Here is a 16,676-nt window from a genome sequence, read left to right as displayed (position 1 = left end):
CAATTTGCTCATTGCATAATGTTTAAAAAACATAATTTCCTATTCAAAATTCCTCATTTGAAATTTTTAGTTCATACCAGATTTAAAAATTGTTTTTTTACCTCACTTGATGATAAATAACAAAATTGAAAGTACAAATTGTGATTTAATTAAATTTTATCAATGACTTCATGCTTTTCCACTATGGTGCTTTATCTTGCTGAGGCTGTTTGGAATTAAAATGAAATTTGTCGCAGAATTGATTCCCAAGCTGCACGTTATAATTAAATCTTCCATCAGTTTTCAAATTTAGGTTACGAGGTTGCTTTTAAGTAATTAGATTTAAAACCTGTTTGTTTAGATTTCAAATGCTGTCCGTATTTCACTGATATTTTTGGTAGATATTTCATCTCATTAATTAGTTCTGTCGAAAGCACAACAATACATGGTGTCTTTTTAAAAAGTTCTTTTTGTTTGAGAGTCTGACTATATTATGTAATTTCAGTAACGTACTCATGTCTCTTTTGTCTTAAGATGCTTGTTTTGAAGACATTCGTTATGTTAAATGAAAAATGGGAAAAATGGGAAAAGTTTCATGACAATACTCTGAAATTTTGTAATTGATATTAGAGAAAGTTTGCTGTTAAACTAAACCAGATGACTATTCTGTATAGTACGTGCCTGCATGGATGGCTATTCTGTGTAGTACGTGCCTCCATGGATGACTATTCTGTATAGTACATGCCTGCATGGATGACTATTCTGTATAGTACGTGCCTGCATGGATGACTATTCTGTGTAGTACGTGCCTCCATGGATGACTATTCTGTATAGTACATGCCTGCATGGATGACTATTCTGTATAGTACGTGCCTGCATGGATGACTATTCTGTGTAGTACGTGCCTCCATGGATGACTATTCTGTGTAGTATGTGCCTCCATGCCTATTCTGTGTAGTACGTGCCTCCATGCCTATCTGTGTAGTACGTGCCTCCATGGATGACTATTCTGTGTAGTAAGTGCCTCCATGCCTATTCTGTGTAGTACGTGCCTCCATGCCTATCTGTGTAGTACGTGCCTCCATGGATGACTATTCTGTGTAATACGTGCCTCCATGGATGACTATTCTGTGTAGTACGTGCCTCCATGCCTATTCTGTGTAGTACGTGCCTCCATGCCTATCTGTGTAGTACGTGCCTGCATGGATGACTATTCTGTATAGTACGTGCCTCCATGGATGACTTTTCTGTGTAGTACGTGCCTCCATGCCTATTCTGTGTAGTACGTGCCTCCATGCCTATCTGTGTAGTACGTGCCTGCATGGATGACTATTCTGTATAGTACGTGCCTCCATGGATGACTATTCTGTGTAGTACGTGCCTCCATGCCTATTCTGTGTAGTACGTGCCTCCATGCCTATCTGTGTAGTACGTGCCTCCATGGATGACTATTCTGTGTAGTACGTGCCTTCATGGATGACTATTCTGTGTAGTACCTGCCTCCATGCCTATTCTGTGTAGTACGTGCCTCCATGCCTATCTGTGTAGTAAGTGCCTCCATGCCTATCTGTGTAGTACGTGCCTCCATGCCTATCTGTGTAGTACGTGCCTCCATGGATGACTATTCTGTGTAGTACGTGCCTCCATGCCTATCTGTGTAGTACGTGCCTCCATGGATGACTATTCTGTGTAGTACGTGCCTCCATGCCTATCTGTGTAGTACGTGCCTCCATGCCTATCTGTGTAGTACGTGCCTCCATGGATGACTATTCTGTGTAGTACGTGCCTCCATGCCTATTCTGTGTAGTACGTGCCTCCATGCCTATCTGTGTAGTACGTGCCTCCATGGATGACTATTCTGTGTAATACGTGCCTCCATGGATGACTATTCTGTGTAGTACGTGCTTCCATGCCTATTCTGTGTAGTACACGCCTCCATGCCTATCTGTGTAGTAAGTGCCTGCATGGATGACTATTCTGTATAGTACGTGCCTCATTGGATGACTATTCTGTGTAGTACGTGCCTCCATGCCTATTCTGTGTAGTACGTGCCTCCATGCCTATCTGTGTAGTACGTGCCTGCATGGATGACTATTCTGTATAGTACGTGCCTCCATGGATGACTATTCTGTGTAGTACGTGCCTCCATGCCTATTCTGTGTAGTACGTGCCTCCATGCCTATTCTGTGTAGTACGTGCCTCCATGCCTATCTTTGTAGTACGTGCCTGCATGGTTGACTATTCTGTATAGTACGTGCCTCCATGGATGACTATTCTGTGTAGTACGTGCCTCCATGCCTATTCTGTGTAGTACGTGCCTCCATGCCTATCTGTGTAGTACGTGCCTGCATGGATGACTATTCTGTATAGTACGTGCCTCCATGGATGACTATTCTGTGTAGTACTTGCCTCCATGCCTATTCTGTGTAGTACGTGCCTCCATGCCTATCTGTGTAGTACGTGCCTCCATGCCTATCTGTGTAGTACGTGCCTCCATGGATGACTATTCTGTGTAGTACGTGCCTTCATGGATGACTATTCTGTGTAGTACATGCCTCCATGCCTATTCTGTGTAGTACGTGCCTCCATGCCTATCTGTGTAGTACGTGCCTCCATGCCTATCTGTGTAGTATGTGCCTCCATGCCTATCTGTGTAGTACGTGCCTCCATGCCTATCTGTGTAGTACGTGCCTCCATGGATGACTATTCTGTGTAGTACGTGCCTCCATGCCTATCTGTGTAGTACGTGCCTCCATGCCTATCTGTGTAGTACGTGCCTCCATGCCTACCTGTGTAGTACGTGCCTCCATGCCTATCTGTGTAGTACGTGCCTCCATGGATGACTATTCTGTGTAGTACTTGCCTCCATGCCTATTCTGTGTAGTACGTGCCTCCATGCCTATCTGTGTAGTACGTGCCTCCATGGATGACTATTCTGTGTAGTACGTGCCTTCATGGATGACTATTCTGTGTAGTACGTGCCTCCATGGATGACTATTCTGTATAGTACGTGCCTGCATGGATGACTATTCTGTATAGTACGTGCCTCCATGGATGACTATTCTGTGTAGTACGTGCCTCCATGCCTATCTGTGTAGTACGTGCCTCCATGGATGACTATTCTGTGTAGTATGTGCCTCCATGCCTATCTGTGTAGTACGTGCCTCCATGCCTATCTGTGTAGTACGTGCCTCCATGGATGACTATTCTGTGTAGTACGTGCCTCCATGCCTATCTGTGTAGTACGTGCCTCCATGGATAACTATTCTGTGTAGTACGTGCCTCCATGCCTATCTGTGTTTTAATATCTTGGTTCATTGAAAGTTTACTTTGAAAAAGGAGATTAACGCAAGTGCTGAACAAAATATATTTGCTACAGTTTTACCACTTCCAGATAAAAATGTCATACTTTTCCTGAGTTGTTAATTTGTAGGTTTCCTTTCATTATTTTTAATATGTGGCTATGGACGTTTCATCTTTTTAGGTTACCGTCTTAAGAGTTTTCTGAGAGCCTATAACAACCTAACACAATTAACTGGATGTATTATCTGTAAATTGTGTTTTAAGACAGAACAAGATTATTTTAATGATAAAATCAGTATTGTGATGTTTTATACTTGCAGTATTGATTTTGTCCTAGACAGAAGAAATAATTAACTTTAAAGGGCTCCAGAGACAAAAGATTTTTTTTTTTAAAACATTTATTATCTACAATTTCATATGAAGAAATAGTTTAGTCCAGAATATTTAAGTAATATACAATATGACTGTATCAATAATAAACAAGGTGCAATTTTATATTATATTACTTAACCTGTAAGAAATTAAATAAAGTTAATTGAACCAATGTTAATTCGGAATCAATTTTCTTCACCGAGGATCAAAGGAAAAGGTTTGTCTGATCACCAAGAAAATAAGGAAAACAAATGTGAGGAATTTCAGGTGTGATGTTCATTTATAATTTCAGTTTGATATTGTCCATTATTGTTAGGAAGATAATGAAAATAACCTTGGAATTAATGATAGTTGGGAATATTTAAGAAAAAATTAAATGCACTTGGTACTATATAATTATACCCTTTGATGACTTTTATCTGCTTTCCCAACTGAGTGAGGTCATTGATTTTGTTTTAATGTCTGGTAGGTTTAAGTCCAGATCTGAACAATGGCAAATACTAAGAAGAATGATGTTCAGTTCATTGACTGTATTTTCTCCCTTTATTGAAGACCCATTGGTGATCTTCAGCTGATTTCTGATCTTTTGTTGGGTTGTTGTCTCTTTGAGATATTCCCCCTTCCACTCTCAGTTTATTGTTTAATACAGAGTGTCCCTACCAAATATTGATAATCTAAGACAGCTTTAGAAGGGAGGAGCTGGCCCAACCCTTTGTATGGTTAAGGATGTTTGCAGCTCTTATTCTGACAAGCTATTAAGAAGACTGATAAATTGATAGTATAGAAATAACAGAACTTTAAAAGCAGAAAAGATGGAAGGTTTGTGTTCTTGTTTTTGAGATATGATCAATTGAAAATTTGGTGGGATATGATTCTCTCTAGATTTTTTATAAATTTTACATAGGGACCTTTATTATTTGAAAAACTATAAAAAAAATCAAGAACTAGTCCATAGTACACAGATGCCCTAACAGCACTATCATTTTCTATGTTCAGTGGACCGTGAAATTTGGGTTAAAACTCTTTATTTGGCATAAGAATTATAAAAATTATAGCATAGGGAACATGTTTGCTCAGTTTGAAGTTAATTGGACTTACACTTCATCAAAGACTATGTACTTGACCAAAAGCTTTAACCTGAAGAGTTGCAGATGAATGGACGAACTGATGAATTAAAGAAAATGAACAGACAAACTAACAAATACTCAGACTGAAAAACATAATGCCCCTTAAAAAGATAACAAGTATTTAATAAGACTTTCAAAAGGGAAACTATAAACTATATGCCATAAAATGATAACGAGAAAATTATATTTGAAACAAAATTAAGGTTAACTATTTTGTAAATTTATCTTTGTAGCTGAATTATGTATTTGATATGACCATTTCTCTTATATATCAGAAGGTGCCAGTGTTCTGCCCATAATCAAGATTATATGAGGAGAAAAAATTGAAAGCAATATGGCTGCCACAGTTATCATGCTTCCACTTTACTTTTATGTATTGCTATTTTATGCAAAAAACGAAAAATTTAGTTTTCACTGCAACTGAAATCATGCCGTTAATGGATTTTAACACGGAATTCAATATGAGAGATCTAATAGTTTCTCTAGTGCCTATATTATTGACTCTCTGAAATATCTATGCAGATACAGATTGGTATATTGTTTGGTCAATTCTGACACTTATCTCCATATAAATATTTACAGACAATTTAAATTGGCGATTATGAACAAACACTTTCATTGGTTATTATAGTAACTAGATGTAATAAAGGTTTTAATGTGTTGAAACAGTTAGATATTTTATAAATTATTGTTTAATGGGTTGTTACACTATATTGTATGGAAGTGTTTATAAATTATTCTCTTGTAAAATTACTGGTAAACATTTGCCATTGTTTTGCACAATTTCTATGTTTATAATCCTATATAAGTAATATCCAAGCAGTATTGATTGAACATTTCGAACTTTTGGTCTGTATTTTTTACAAGACTTTTTCTTTTTGTTTTTTTCTGTTAAGAAAGGTTACAACCATGATGTTTAGTTCACCTGACCCAAAAGGTAAAGTTAGCTTTCCTACCACTGACTTGGCATGTCTTGTTTGTTATCAAACATTAGAAAAAAATAAACATAATCTGAAAAAATGAGTCAAATTTCAGCTTAATCTTCCTCATTTGGACTGGTCTGTGTTAAAATGATGATTAAGTTTTCTGTCCGTGCATCTGTTTGTTTGTCTGTCAATCCATTTGTTTCTGTCTGTCTTTCTTTTGTCCGTCCCTCTGTCCATCTTCAGGTTAAAGATTTTGGTTAAGGTAGTTTTGATAAGTTGAAGTACAATTAACTTGAAAGTTAGTACACATGTTCCTAATGATATGATCTTTCTAATTTTAATGCCAAATTAGAGTTTTGACACAAATTTCTAGTCCACTGAACATTAAAATGATAGTGCTATTGGGGAATCATTGTTCTATGGACACATTTAATTTTTTTTTTTTTGTGTCAGTTACATGAATATACTTTAGTGAAATATTGGTAAAAGGTGAAAACATGTTGTTTTTGGTACATTTGGATGGGTTTATAGTATTTTCAGTTTATATTCTTTCATGTAATCTGTGAAAACGTGTTATTTTTGGTACATTTGTATGGGTTAATAGTATGCTCGTAAATCATTACTATTTTCATTGTTAGAGATAAATCTATAACAGACTCAACATGCTTTTAAAATGAGTTAATAATCCAGAGAAAAACAGCTCTGCATAGTTAATAATATCTGATGCAGATCACAAAGATAGATCACTTTACAGTTGATTATAAAAACAGTAGCAATTATTGTCTGTTGCAGTAAGCAGAGTAGGAATAAACTTTGGTAAAAATCTTTTAAGATATGTCTCAGCTATCCCAAGAAAAAAGAATACAGAAGGACAATTTTAGTCCAGACCTAACACCCCCACAATTTAATAAAATTTCAAAATATATTGATATCATGATAACTGCTCTGAACCCCATCACAGAAGAATTATATAAAGTACTTCATAATTATCTCACCAAACATAGATAGGGTATTCTTGCTTGAAATTGCTGGCTGTCTTTTTCAACTAATTTTGTATTCGCTGGCTGATTGAATTCAAACTTTGTAGAATAATTGATTATGATATACAAACAATATACAACTACGGCCATCTGAGGAGGGAATATCCAAAATTGTTAACTCTGCTCAGGGTTATTTCCCCCAATGACCTTAGCCCAAAGGTTACAAATGATGACCCTTACAAGGGTTGAATTTTTGTAAAATTTTCTCTTAGGTTTGTAACTGTTTATCAATGAAAACAAAGATGGGAAGTGAATTACAGGGTTATCCAACAAATGGTACATTTTGTTAAGGTTATTCACTTGCCAAATATATCTGAATCACTTTCGCACCACATGGCTGATTATTTTTTTTTTAGCCACTAAATTTGTTCAATTATACTGTGAGGTACAATAATGGTCAAGATTTTTGGTTATCTTGAATTAATTCAGAATTGTGGATTTGATTCAAGTTCTTTCAAAAAAAAATGGAAGAGGATTTAAAAGTAATGCTTACTGAACTAGAGATGCCATAATTTTATGGCCATGGTTTCTAAAATATCCCTATAATAACCATATTGTTTGCCTTCTGGTCTACCATTATATATTCTCTTCTGGTTTAGGGTTTGGTCCATTTTTCCCTGTAATTGCTGTTTAAATTATGTGCAACAATTGTAAAATAAGCCATGTCACACTGGTTCTGAGGTAATAATTGGAAAAATGGTAGTTTGCCTGTTATATAGTTCCGTTGCATCTCTTTGAACTGATTGATTGCACTTTCAGTGAAAGAGAAATAATATATTGAATTTTTTGGTTTATTGATGTAGAAAATTAAACATTTGATCTATAGATTCATTAAACGTTACATTGGTTTCCTAATGACTGGCTTTGATGTGATATAAAGGACAAAGTCTGTAGTGTTTTAGTTTGCTTGATTTGAACTATTTTGGTTTTTCTTCTTATATGATTAACTGATTTCCTGACAAATTAACTGTTCAAACAACTATTCTATGATAAAAGCAGTTTACATTTGGGTAAATGATATCGACTGGATTTCTTTTTCAAAATGAAAGGAATGACACATTTGCGTATTTTTAGTTTAATATAAATTCTTTGTCTTCAACAAAATGATATTTGGCTAAAACCAACACACATATGAATAAAAGGAGATGTTTTAATGTGACAGCAAACATGCAACCAAAACAAAAATGCTAATTGTGCAGCATTTACAGATGAAGCAGTTTGAATAAAATCTTAATTATCTCCCCTGCAAGGTAGTTGCCAACAGCTTTTTGTCCCCCATTCATTGCTATATGTTGCAACACTCTTATGACAACAGAATGAATTAATATTAATGGTCCTCTAGATAGTCGCATTGGAAAAGTCTTGGAAGTGCACTGTCCTTGAGAGCATGTGTGTGTTGCTTCAGTTTGGACTTGTAACCCAGGGACTTTATTTATGGTATTTGCCAAAAAATAGTGAAGAAACAATTATTTTATTCCTGTTTTTGGCAGCAATGCACAGAATACAAAACCTATGTTACTGTATGTTAAATGTACATGTGGAAAAAAGAAGATACACTTTTCAATCCAAATACTGTAGACGAAAAAAAAACACAAAAAAACACAAAAAAACACAAAAAAAAAAAATGCTGCCTGCAGACCCGAGTTTCTTTTACAAAAAATATTTCCACTAATTTTGGTGATGACTTATACTAAAATGTTGATGTCTTATAAATTTCTCTAAAGATTTGTAGTATTATTGATTGTTGATACTTAGAAGGATTATTCAATCAAACATAATTTTATTCATAACTTTTTTTAGTTGATTTTAGGTATTGTACTTGTGTAATTATTGATAATGATAGAATTGTAAAGAATCAATGAGTTTCTACTGTGGAAGATATTCTTGTTAACATTCTTACTTTGTGTGTATCAAGAATAATGCATTGAAACTAAGGATGAAATCAATAAATTTGAGAATGGAAATGGGGAATATGTCAAAGAGACTGAAGAGCAGTTAACAGCACAAGGCCTCCAATGGGTCTTCAACACGGTGAGAAAATTCTGCACCTGGATGTATTGTCATAAAACTCATCAAGAAGTTCATACATTTTGCCATAGAATTATATACAAGTTCAATGTTTGCATTTGAAAAATTGAAAACTGGAAATGCACTTACCAATACTTACTGCAAAATTTTGAAAATGCATGCATTTATGAATCAGCTAAGAACTGTTGGAATTGAGTTTTAGATCTATGCATCTTTATTATTTAAAGAAACAACCTATGCAACCTTTTCTCTTATGAGAAATAATCCGTCAAAACAGTTTGAAATAACAATGCAGAACAAGATTTATGAAGAAAAAAATTCAATAAAAAATTAATTAAAAATTGATTGATGAAACCATATTCGTTTATGAATTATTAATAATCTGTTTATATCAGGTAAAGATTTCCATACAGGTTGGACATTTCCCATATAAAGTCTTCTTAAAGAACAAAAAAAGGAAAAATCCATTTTATTGACTTATTTCTGCTCAATCACACCTCGTTATAATTGTCATTCTGATCATTTAACAACTGAATGGAAAGAATTCTCTTGTCTCGGGTTCTATATTGACTTGGCTTTAAATAATGCTTGGATCCATTCCGTCAATAAATCTGGATTTCTTTTGAAGGAACAATTGTATTGCGATGTTGTTTCTTTGTCCTACAAATTTTTAGCCCTGAGTTATGTACCGAAGTTAATAAAGTGAAGTAAAGTAAAGCTAACGTTGATTAGCCAGTGGTTTTTATAGAACAATTGTATCTGGAGTTTATTGAGATCTGCGTCGCTTGTAAAATGAATGTAATGTTGTATTGATCGGAAAAGCTTTTCTCGTTCCGATAAGGTTCCAGCTCAGATTGACATCCAATTCTTCCCTAATTCAAATGACGGCTTCGTAATTCCCCAAGCATCAAACGGCAAAGTTGATTCCATCATTTCTACACAGTATCAATCGAGAGAAAGTCGTCAGTAAACCAAAAGGATTAGGTGGAATTGGTGGAGGATAACTTTATAAGACACTAGTGGATTTAATAAGAAAATTAATTGTTTATTGTAGAGATAGAAGAGGAATATATTTCACCATTTTACAATCAACAGATTCTGGTGAGTAACATTCTAAAATGGATCAGTTTTAGTTAAATATCTTTTAAAATATCGCATCTTTTTTCCACTCCTTACTGGAAATTGAGTGAAAATATTCTAACAAGAAAACAATGTTTATGAGGAAAAAAGAAGTTAAATGGTTTGTTAGAAAAAAATTTAGAAAATTGAATTATTACATATTGGCATAAAAAAACAGTTTCAAATAGGATGTACAAATAACCTATATATGGTTGGAGGAAATATTTTTTGAAACTTCAAATTTAAATAAATGGAAAAAAATGTGTTTTTTTTTTTTTTTTTTTTTTTAAATAAAAACAATCAGCTCTGGTGACAGGATTGATATAAATGTTTCACCATCATAAACTGATTTATAGGTGTTTTTTATACATAAAAATATAGAGTCAGTGTATTTATATCTTCTAGAACATTTAGCATTTTACTTGAATAATTTATAGTACTAGTATTATTAAAGATTAATCTTTTTATTTGATCCATACAGATATTTGATATAAATTGTTGAATTGTTACCAGATCTAGATAAAATGTATTTTAAGAAACAAAACCTTTGAATATAAGCAAGACTCCTTTAGAGTAGAAACTGAATTAGTCTGTCACCTTACTTTAATGGTTATAATATGTTAGAACACTTTTGAAGTGATTTCTTAAGTCAAACTAGATAAACAAAATTTTGTTTTTTTTCTTGGATGTGCATTCATTTGAAGGTCCAAATAAGATCAGCTGGCTTAGAGTTAAGTTGCCTTTAATTGGTATCAATTAGTTTGATTCACATTTGGAGACTGCTGTTCTGTGTCCATATGTTACTCCATCTATCTGTTAACATGAAATATTTGCCACTGGATGTAAAGCAAATATTAATCAATCGTAAATCAATCTATCTGTTAACATCCTTTGTAGGTACTATGTTAATGTGGTAGCTAATTGTACCAAAATGTGTCCATTACTTGTTCAGAGATAGTGTTTGGATCAGATATTGTTCAAAGGTCAAAAATAAGAGTTCAGGGTCACAATGCAAGTAAGGTAGTGAAAGATTTAAGGCACCATAAAGCAACAGTATTGCACCTCATCATTGCCAAACATCACCCAATGTTTGACAATCAACAAAACTGGCACATATTTAAGGTTCAAGGTCATAGTCAAGGGTTAAGGTCACCTGATAGCAAAATTGAAAAACACTGTTCAAATTATACTATATTTTAAGGGGATGCTATGCTTTATGGGGTACTATTTGATATTGACATAACAAGTAAAATGTCTTGTCCTGTACATGCAATAACATATTTGCCCTTGGATGTTTTAAGCCACCACCAATGTGTGAACCTGGAATGAACCTAGAATGAACCAGGTAATTCTGTCAGAATACTTTAATCTTGACCATTATTCTAAAATCAATATGGAAATTCTATCCCAGGAGTATGCTTTTAGCTTTAGCAGCTGATTGTTAAAAAATCACATAGAAGAATCATATTTCAACCAAGCAAATGATGTCAAAAGTTCCACTGAGTAACACGATCAATAGACTGTTTCATTCCACCATTAACCTTTGTCTACCTGAAACCAAGCATGAAAACTCACAACCACCTCAGGGATTAGGCTGATAAAAATGTATATGATTAATTAAATAGCTTGTCATTTGCTAAAATGTTCCATGTATTGACGTTTGTGACATCGTAATCTACCAGATATAGATTTGTATAATCTGGGATTGATTACTAAATCCAAGCCCTGTAGGGAAATACATATATATATGTACAATAAAGCATCTTCTGATAGGAACAATTTTCAGTTAATAAAGTGGATGGAAAGTGACACCAAAATTTTAAAATTTGAATTCTCAGAAAGCAAACGTTTTATAAAGATTTATATATATAATGATTATTTTCTTTTTTTCTGATCCAAAATTTTAGCATCTTAATTATTTTATTTTATTAAAACTCCTCTCATCTTAAGTTGCAGAATATCTTTAGAGGAATGAGTCACAGCTTTGTCAACAAACAAGAAAGATAAGCTAACTTCTCCATCTCTGGTTACATATGTTCCACTTTGATAAAAGATCAGCCAATCAAATTTCTTGTTTTAAAATTCAAAGAAACAATGGAACCAACAAATACATGCACCTACCTTTTGACGGACTATTTCATTTTTAAATCATTTAATTGATATTTGTTATACAAACTTAAATTAAAATCTCCACACTTTCTACGACTTTTACATGCATCCTTCTAATAAGAACTGGTTGCTATAAGTACCCCTTCAAGTTTCACTGGAGAAAATGAACATACATTCAATATAGCATTGTTTCACATCTAACATCCTGAGGTCTTTTATAGGTGACTTTACAGTATGGGTTTTGCTCATTGTTGAAGGCTGTATGGTGGGTGACCTGTTCTTGCATAAATATATGCATAACTTGGATTGTTGTTTCATTTGGGAATCAATCCACATCTTTATTTAAAGTACCAGAGGAGTTCATAGGTGGATCCAGGGGGGTCCTGGGGAGCCGGGCCCCCCTTTCATGGGAAAAATTTGGTTGATTATATAGGGAATCATTGAAGCATGACTGGAGCGGGCCCCCCTTAGGAAAAGTTCTGGATCCGCCACTGGAGTTGTACAGTTATATCAAATGTGAGGCGTTTTACTGTACTTTCGTATAGAGTGATGACAAAAGAATTAGTTTGTATTATACAATTTACGACCATTGTTTCTGGAATATACATTTACCAGGCTGTACTTGGCTTTTGTTCACATCTTATCTGATTGTTTTTGTCATTATCACTGACTGACATATACTTCAAGGCTAACAAGTCGGCCACGATCTGTTGACAATTTCTGTGGTTGGAAGGTTTGGTATTAAACTGAGTAAATAAGATTTACAAACTGTACTGAGTAACATGTTTTATTAAAGGCTACAAGCATATTTATTTCCATCCTATTTAAGTTAATAAGTTTTATTGCACTTTTAAAAAACATTAATAGACAAATGCATTATAACAAAGAATCTTATAAACAAGTGGCAGTAAATGGGCTTATATCTATTTGAAAATCCATTGTTGGCAGTTCCAGTGTTATTTGCTCTTTGTTCTGGTTGTTTTTTCTGTGATATATTCCAAATTTCCATTCTCAATTTTAAGCATTCATTTACAGACATGTGATGCTCATACCCATAGCCAGGGGGGGTGGGTTTGTGGGGTTCGGACGAACCCCCCCTTGAAATCAAATAAGCACTGTTAAAGTCAACGTTTTGTTCAAATTATGACTGTTAAAGTCGAGTTCATGAGTCCAACGAACCCCCCCTTAGAAATTCCTGGCTACGGGCCTGATGTATACATAAAAATCATATTAGAATCAAACTGAAAGTGATACAGTTAATATTGTGCAGGTTCTTCTTACATTTAGGGTGGAACTATTGCAAGTATAATACACTTTAGAAAATTAAATCCTCTAAAACTTAATTAATTCTAAATTCAGTATGTTCTAAAAAAATATTCATAGTTGATACTTAGAGGCTTACCCACCCATACCCAATTCGGTTTTACCAAATTTTTTAGTCTGCAAATTACATCTTTCCATATTCTTTTGCTTCTGTAAAATCAATAATTATAGACAATTTAATTGAGGGTTTTGTTTTCATTATAAAGGCGTCAAATGTTTTAGCATTGTCTGGACCCTTCACATTGACCCAGTTTACAAATATAGACTGGTGGGAAAATTCAATTAAGGGGGTATAATCTATCAATTATAGTTTTTGATGAGCTGTAATTTTTTAGGATGGTTGATTTACTTGTCATTTTTTTTAAACTGAAATTAAGGAAAAATAAAGAAAGAATCAGTTGCATTTATAAATGTCTATGTGTCCTAAATATTAACAAAGTGTTCTAAGAAAACAAATTAGTTGATTTAGATTATTGTTTCTTTGACTCCAGTTTCTTTATTTTTTTATGTAAAGATAAAAACAAGTTTGCATTCCTATGATGTAGATCATTATAGAATTGTTATATAAAGTTTACAACCTCCAGGCCTGCAATTGTTTTGAAAGAAAACAGCTGAGCAAACTTTATGTATAAATCAAGTTATTTGTTAGGAGAAAATACAAATACTGATGGTTTGACTAGAATGTACACTTTGTATTGGTAAGTTAAAGTTGCTTTTATTTAATTAGCTGACTCTATAATATCATTTTATATAATAAGGTCCATTTAGACAAGGTCTTCAACTAATATCTATAATATTTTCAATGCTTTGGATAGATGTAATTGTTTGCAGTTATAAAGATTTTGCTATATGGTTCTGTATATTTTCTCAGAACTTGTTATCTTATTTAGTAAATATTTTTTACAATTTCTCCATATATTAAATATAAAAAAAAAGATGTGGTATGATTGCCAATGAGGAATTTTACTGTCTACAAGAGACCAAAATGGCACAGAAATTAACAACCTTAGGTCATCATACAGCCTTCAACAATGAGCAAAGCCCATACCACAAAGCACTGACACTAATATAAAAAAAAACTCAACAACCAATCAGCATATCTTACATATGACTAAACTTTAACTTAATAATGGATATGATAAAAGCAACAGAGAATTCTTCTTTTGGTGTATGCCTAGTGAATATAAGGATTCTGCATGAATTTATATAAAGCTTTTATAAATTAAACATGTATAATAAAACATTGAACAATCAACCAAGGCTGACCTTTAATGGTAATAAACAATTTCTCAACATATTTATATATTATATCTGCTCAGCTTTTGAAGCACTAAGGTTAAGTGAGGTGGCATTTGTCAAGTTGCACCTTATTTCTATCAGAGACTTATTGAGAAGCTGAATGAAGTTAATATGAATGAACTATATACAGGTGAAGATTACAATCCCACTTCCAGCCTTGTTTTGTAATCCTCTCTGAATTCCACAAAGAATTAATTCCAGTCTATAGGAAGGTGAAGCCAGGATCAATCTATTGATTGCTATATAAAATCTTTGATGGAAGCTTGATTACTTTTGCAATTACGGGTTATTCTGTTAACTATTCACTCAACCATGAAGAACGAATCTTGGAACCTAAAAGACATTGCTACAAAAAGCTAATTAAAGTTCTATGAATTAAGGAAGTCACTGTATTTATCAGAGTAATGGTTGATCAGATAATTAGACTTCGGTCATCAGTTGAAAAAAATCACTTAAATAGGCTTCATATAGTTTTATAGATTTGTCTGTAGCAGTTTTCCAAACCCTAAAAAAGGCTTAGTAATTATAAAATTCTTTTTGGAGAATTTACAAAGCTTGTTTTACTTGTCCTGCAAAAGTTATTATGTTGGACTTTTAATGGAAGTTAAGTTTCAAAAACTGCTGATGTCAGCATAATTTAAAAGTTATTTCATTTGAATCAGAATCATTACACAGGTATCTTGTAGTGAGAACCTTTGTTTGGTAACAATCAGCTACTGAGCAAATCCAAATAGTAGTGAGAAGAAGTCAAACTTCGTTTATTTTACCACTTTTGAAAAATTTTCTATTTGTTACATATGGAAGTGAACATCTAAATTAAAATGGACAGAATGTAACATTCTAAAGTTCAATTCTCCAGCTGATATTGAAAAGTAATACAATAAAAAACCATGCAGATGATTAGCTGATTAAAACCTACATATGGTGTATGGATCAATCTCTTGTGCCTACTGTTATATTTGTATAGTTTGAAAATAGTCACGATTAACTAGGAGAATTTTTACTTAGTCAAACATTTGTGTTTTGTACAATGTACAATGTAGGAAGCACCCTCCCCCTCAAACTGACAAATTATCATTCACTTCAGTTCTGAATGGATAGTTCTCTACATATTTGATTCAATACATCTGTATTTATTGATTAGAAGTTGATTCACAGAAAGTTTAGTTGTAGTAAAATAGATTAAACTTTTGATTTATTGCAGTACTGGTACATGTTTAAATCAACATTTGAATTGTTACTTATCATTTTACAGTCTGCAATCAGTTGCTGAAAGCACAGTTTTTAGTCTTCATGATACTGGCAATTTAAATTATACTAAAAGGAGGAAGGTCTGGCCTATACCAGCCTACAATAAATTTATAATTCTATTCAGCAACTCAATGAGACAAAAAAATTGCAGTGGGATTAAACTGGTGAAAAGAATTGTCTCCCTTTCAAATAGAACTCTCAGTATTTAGTATATTCTCATTAAGAATTCTATTGATTAAAAACTTTCTGGCAATTATCATTATGAAAACAAATAACAATAAAACACAGATATCATACAATTTTATGGTTTTCCTCATATTATTAGAAACAAAGAAAACAACAGGTTATTATGAGTTTTATGTAAAACTAGTATAGAAGGTAATACTATGCCTATAATTTGGTTCCAACTTCAATCTTGCTTTTTTTATAATCATGCCAGTCTGAAGATAGACCTCCAATTAGAGTTCTAAAAACATACTAATATCTATTCTAGCATAGTTTTCACCAACTCAATACCATTTTTTTTTGTTCCATGTTCAGAATCTAACATGATATCCTTTAACCTCAAAGTTTTGATGAAGCTGTGAAGTTTTAGTAAAAATATAAAACTCTCAGAAAAATTGCCCTAGTGTGTGTGCAGTAAAATCAGGAAAAACTGAGTCCACTTTAGTGGGAAAATTTAGTTGGTTATATAGGGAATCACTATGAATGGAGCGGTGGTCTCCTCTTAGACAGTCAGTTCCAGCCACCACCCCTTATGAAAATTTCTGGATCCACCACTGATGTTCTGAACTTCATTA

The 16,676-nt window shown here is 33.4% G+C and overlaps 1 protein-coding gene across 2 annotated transcripts in view; it reads left to right on the top strand.

Moving 5' to 3' along the window:
• LOC143062655 (tyrosine-protein phosphatase Lar-like) overlaps positions 1-16,676 on the top strand; it is a 174,863-nt gene that overhangs the window by 35,019 nt on the left and 123,168 nt on the right. For both annotated transcript variants that reach the window (XM_076234356.1, XM_076234435.1), the window contains exon 4: positions 9,830-9,876. The gene's annotated coding sequence lies outside the window, so the exon portion shown is untranslated. The remainder of the gene's footprint in view (positions 1-9,829; positions 9,877-16,676) is intronic.

Source organism: Mytilus galloprovincialis, chromosome 1 (assembly GCF_965363235.1).
Source record: "Mytilus galloprovincialis chromosome 1, xbMytGall1.hap1.1, whole genome shotgun sequence".
In the NCBI taxonomy this organism is placed as follows: domain Eukaryota; kingdom Metazoa; phylum Mollusca; class Bivalvia; order Mytilida; family Mytilidae; genus Mytilus; species Mytilus galloprovincialis.
Note: the sequence above shows the minus strand (reverse complement) of the source record. Positions and strands in the feature narration are given on the sequence as shown.